This window comes from Mus pahari, chromosome 9, assembly GCF_900095145.1.
Source record: "Mus pahari chromosome 9, PAHARI_EIJ_v1.1, whole genome shotgun sequence".
Lineage (NCBI taxonomy): Eukaryota > Metazoa > Chordata > Mammalia > Rodentia > Muridae > Mus > Mus pahari.
In genome coordinates this window covers 66,709,627-66,715,299 of record NC_034598.1, presented here as the reverse complement: position 1 = coordinate 66,715,299, position 5,673 = coordinate 66,709,627, and the positions used below count along the sequence as shown (strand labels likewise).

The window sequence follows — 5,673 nt, the reverse complement described above, 5'->3', positions numbered from 1 at the left end:
GAGAAGCACTTGAAAAAATGTTCAACATCCTTAATCATCAGGGAAATGCAAATCAAAACAACCCTGAGATTCCACCTCACACCAGTCAGAATGGCTAGGATCAAAAATTCAGGTGACAGCAGATACTGGCAAGGATGTGGAGAAAGAGTAACACTCCTCCATTACTGGTGGGTTTGCAAGCTTGTACAACCACTCTGGAAATCAGTCTGGTGGTTCCTCAGAAAATTGGACACAGTACTACTGGAAGATCCAGCAGTACCTCTCCTAGGCATATATCTAGATGTTCCAACTGGTAATAAGGACACATGCTCCATTTTGTTCATAGCAGCCTTATTTATAATAGCCAGAAGCTGGAAAGAACCAAGATGTCCCTCAACAGAGGAATGGATACAGAAAATGTGGTACATTTACACAATGGAATACTACTCAGCTATTAAAAATGAATTTATGAANTTCTTAGGCAAATGGATGAATCTGGAGGATATCATCCTGAGTGATTTAACCCAATCACAAAATAAGTCACTTGATATGCACTCACTAATAAGTGGATATTAGCCCAGAAAAGTAGAATACCCAAGATACAATTTTTAAAACACAATAAAATCAAGAAGAAGGTAGACCTTCGTGTGGATACTTCATTCTTCCTTAGAATAGGGATCAAAATACCCATGGAAGGAGTTACAGAGACAAAGTTACAGAGCAAAATTTGTACAACACAAGAAAATCAAGAAGAAGGTAGACCGTCATGTGGATACTTCATTGTTCCTTAGAATAGGGATCAAAATACCCATGGAAGGAGTTACAGAGACAAAGTTTGGAGCTAGGATAAAAGGATGGACCATCCAGAGACTGCCCCACCTGGGGATCTATCCCATAATCAGCCACCATACCCAGACACTATTGCATATGCCAGCAAGATTATGCTGAAAGGACCGTAATATAGCTGTCTCTTGTGAGGCTATGCCAGTGCCTGGCAAACACAGAAGTGGATGCTCACAGTCATCTATAGGATGTAACACTGGGACCCCAATGGATGGGCTAGAGAATGTACCCAAGAAGCTGAAGGGGTCTGAAACCCTATAGGTGGAACAATATGAAGTAATCAGTACCCCTAGAGCTCGTGTCTCTAGCTGCATATAGCAGAAGATGGCCTAATCAGCTATCATTGGGAAGAGAGGCCCCTTGGTCTTGCAAACTTTATATGCCCCATACAGGGGAACACCAGGGCCAAGAAGTGGGAATGGGTGGATAGGGAAGCAGGGTTGGGGGAGGGTATAGGGGACTTTTGGGATAGCATTTGGAATGTTAATGAAGAAAATATCTAATAAATTTTTTTTAAAAAAAGAAAACTCCTGTCTTTCACTAGCTGTCCAATATAGCCTCTTTGAAATACTATTATCATCCAATTTTCTGTAGTCTTTGTAAAGAAAAATCCATAATTTCTAAACAGTAATATTATATAAAACTGCTGTGGAACTATTTAGAGATATATTATCAGGAACAACTAATCAGGTAAGAGACAGCCTACAGAATGGGAGAAAAATATTGGGTAAGAATATATCTGACAGATGCTTGATATCTACAATAAGCAAAGAAATAAAAAGAAAACTAACAATTGAACAACACAAACATTAAAGTTGTTACTGACATGAAAAGACAATTCTCAAAAGATGACCATTTAACACAGCGTGAGAATTTCCAACTTCACTGGCCATTAGACAAATGAGAAGAAGTGGCTCATCTCATTTCTATCTTCAAGCTTGCTATGAAGAAACCAGAAGATAATCCCACAAGCACATCAAGCATACACACAGCATCTACACATAGCAAATACACAGAGGGCCTGGTAAAGACCTGTAAAGGCCACAGGCTTGCTGCTTCGGTCTTTGTGGGTCCATTTTTAAAAGAAATAGTCAAGTGTACATTTCTTTCTTGGCTGTTTTTTTGTTTTGGCTTTGTTTTGGTTTTTGTTCAGATTTTGTTGTCCTCAGGTGAGTTCAGGGGCTCACATCAAGTGAAACATAAAGGCGAATGAGGCTTTCTCTCACACGCACAGCTCTACTTGGCAGCAAACAAAGCCCTAAATTGCTGTCTGGCATTTTTCCTTCTAAAATACTTTATTACTTACACACATCTTCCCTAAATAGATATCTTCATAATCTCAGCAAATGTTCTCTGCAAAAATATCTTAGCTTTAAAATAACTTTATCAAGTAAATTATCTGAAAAAAAAAAAAAAAAGCATTGAGAAAAGTTCACCACAACATCACAAAAGTTGAGAGTAAAAGAAACTGGGGAGTGATGCTAAAATAACTAGGAAGTATTAGGTAAGTGAAATCAACTGGAACGGTCACTAAATATTTCAAAATTATGATCAATAACAAACAAAAGACATTGTGAGGGACCTCCTCCATTTTCACACACATGAGCACAAAAAAAAAAAAAAAAAATCATGGAACATGACTCACAACTGGATCCTGGAGGGTTTTCTGTCTAGAGAGACTGTAAGACATTTTAAAGTGTTTGAGAAAAACAATCTATGAAGCATCTTGTCTCACACGGATTATTGACAACACAAGTCATTCTATCAAGGATATGTGAGTTTGAGACAAGGAAAGAAAGATACCCGAGAAGGATAAAGGATGCCCATATTTTAATTTTACATTACCATATATTAGAAATTGCACTCTGAGTTTGGCAAGTGCCTGCTTACACATGCCATGTAACCTGGCTCCCAATATGGTTCTTAGTACATTATTGTTTTGGTTTTTGTTGCTCTTGTTGTTGCTGTTCAGATTTCTTTGTACCTACTCTTACAATTAGCCTTGGGAAGGGAGTCACTGAGAATTGTTTAAATGGAAATTTTATGTATGGCTGCCTTGGAAGCTGTTATTTGCACGGACACTCTAAAGATAAAAACAGTAAACGATCAGCATTTAGACCTATCTTACCTTGTATTGATAACAGAGAAATCACTTAGGGGGATCTGAAAATACTCAAAACAATTGAAGAACACTGACACATTTTAGACTTGCCAGTTGTCAAGAAACAGGAAAAGCATGATTGAAAGGAATAGTGATAATGGATAGCCAAGGAAAACTAAACGGGACCAAAAGCTTAAGTGCCATTTAAGAACAACTTTCATATCTGGCCATTTGATGTGTATTTTTGAACACCATTTATTAAATAAATCAATAGAATATCAGAGTATGGAGACGTAATAACCATAATGAAAGGAGAGAAATTGCAGACCGTTGCTTATTTTGTAAACATAATAAATTTATTCCTCTAACTTTTCCTCATTAGCATATTATTTGTTTATGTGTTTGTTGAGACAGGTCTCACTGTGTAGCTCCAGCTGTACTGGAACTCCTCAGACCAGGCAGCCTAGAACTCACAGAGATCTGCCTGGCTCTGCCTTCAAGTGCTAGGGTCAAAGGCGTGCCCCACCACCACCACCACCACCACCACCACCTGGCTTTTAGGTAGCACATTCCAAAGCACTGATTCTAAACAAAATCTTGTCTGAATAAAAGGTTTGTTTTTTAAGACAGTTCCTATGGAAGTCAAATTAATACTCTCCCCAGAGATATTCCCCACCTTAGTATGACCCTAACCCCTATATACTCCCAAAGGGACGAATCAATCTGTACTAACTTGAGATACTCTAAATTTGACTTTCATGAGAAAAGCCCATTTGTGTTTGCAAATATTATTAGTGCCAATAAGACGATGTATGATCCTACATCTCACTGAAAATTTAGAGAGTTTTAGAAGTTTCTAAATTTTGTCACACTACAGAATATGTTAATAGACTCTCCATATTTTAAGAACGATGTCAGCAAAATAAGAAATTTGTAAACTTTGTATGAATCCAAAAGTTCTCAGAATGCCTTACACATGAACTCAACACATTTTACTCTAAAAAAGCAACACGTAAACAAAACCATATTCAGGGAGCTTTAAATTATGGCATCAGCATATTCCTGCGACTGGCTAAAAAGAGGAAAACAAATGGACCTTTGATTATAGTTCAAAACCCAAAGCACTATACAGAGATTGAGCTAGTCACTAATTCTTTTTTTTTCATTTATTTTGTTAGTTATTTTCTTTATTTACATTACAGAAATATGGAATGGTTCATGAATCTGCCTGTCATCCTTGCGCAGTGGCCATGCTAGTCTTCTCTGTATTGTTCCAATTTTAGTATGTGTGCCGCCAAAGCGAATGCTAGTCACCAATTATTAAAGAACTCCTTTGAAACTATTATATTACTAATCCAAACATTAGATGTTATTAATTGTAACATACATAGACAACATTTTACTTTGTCATATAACAATGGAAATTTTATTATGTCAGTCCTAAACACATGCATAAACAAGCAACAGTATATGAGGTGAGCAAACTGTATTTACATATATATGTAACAATATATTACCATTGTTATGCATAGATATGAACATATATGCGTATATGTAATTTTACCTCCAATTTGGGATTTTTATTTTTCCTGAATTTTGCATTTCAGTTTTTATAATAGGAATGTTCACTCTATATTGGGAATTGGTATCTTTCTTATCCTCTATGAAGGAAGATCTTTGCAGCCCCAACTTCCAACTATGAGCATCTTTGCCTCAGTAAATACTATTTATGATATATACGTACTTCAACATGTGATTTCTAATAGACACATGTACAAAACAACTCCCACACTTAAATGATCAGGAGACAGAAAGATGTTAATTTTAGAAGCAAAAATACATAAAATCTCATCAACATAACTGGCCAAACGTCAGCTGTATATAGATACCCATATATACAAGCTTAAGTGGAAAGGGAAAACCCTTGAGGCCTTGGATCTCCACAAAGAGATACAGGTAACTATGGAATGCTTAGATCAGGAGAAATAGGTCTCCCTCAAAGAAGAGCATATCCTTTAGTTAACCAGTACCAAGTGGTCAGCTCTGAGCACATACATATATGTAGTAATACAGGTTGAACAATTCTATTTATGTATTTAGGACTATGTACGTGTGAATATATATTTTCTTGTTTCATACATACACATACACATACATATACATGTATGTTAAAAAAAATAATGAAAATAGAGGTCATAAATTTGGAAGAAAGCCAGGAGTGGTATATGGGAGTGTCTGAAGGGAGGAAAGGGAAAGGGGGGAAATGTCATAACTAAATAATTATCTGAAAAGCTAAAATAATTAATGAACACGATGTTGTATATAATAAATGCACACAACTAGTTTTATGTGCCAATTTATAAAAGTTAAATAATTGAAATGAAAATGAGGTGTGTGGGTTTTTTTTTTTTTTTTGGCCAAAATTTTAAATATGGGAAAGAATAGGTGAGGCAACTATCTTAATTTATTTATATATGACAACCATGCTCCAGGAGTCTGTATCATTATCTGTCAATTAGAAATAAATTTAAAAACGAATAATTTAAAAATGAATAATTTAGAAAGCTAAAGCAGAAGGATGACTTTTTGTGTAAATTGAAAAACATCTCATATGAGTGTGGTGGCACATGCCTTTAAATAGAGCACTGGGGAGACAGAGGCAGTAGGAGCTCTGTAAGTTTAAGGTGATCCTGTCTACAAAAAAAAATGTTTCTTCATATAAAAGTCCTAGCTATGGAAGTAAACTAGAC

The 5,673-nt window shown here is 36.0% G+C and overlaps 1 non-coding gene across 1 annotated transcript; it reads right to left on the bottom strand.

Annotated features, from left to right (window-relative positions):
- Positions 1–4,123: 4,123 nt before the first annotated feature.
- Positions 4,124–4,228, bottom strand: LOC115064775. Its single transcript, XR_003844595.1, has one exon. It is a non-coding gene; the product is annotated as a U6 spliceosomal RNA (small nuclear RNA).
- Between the last annotated feature and the right edge of the window lie 1,445 nt (positions 4,229–5,673).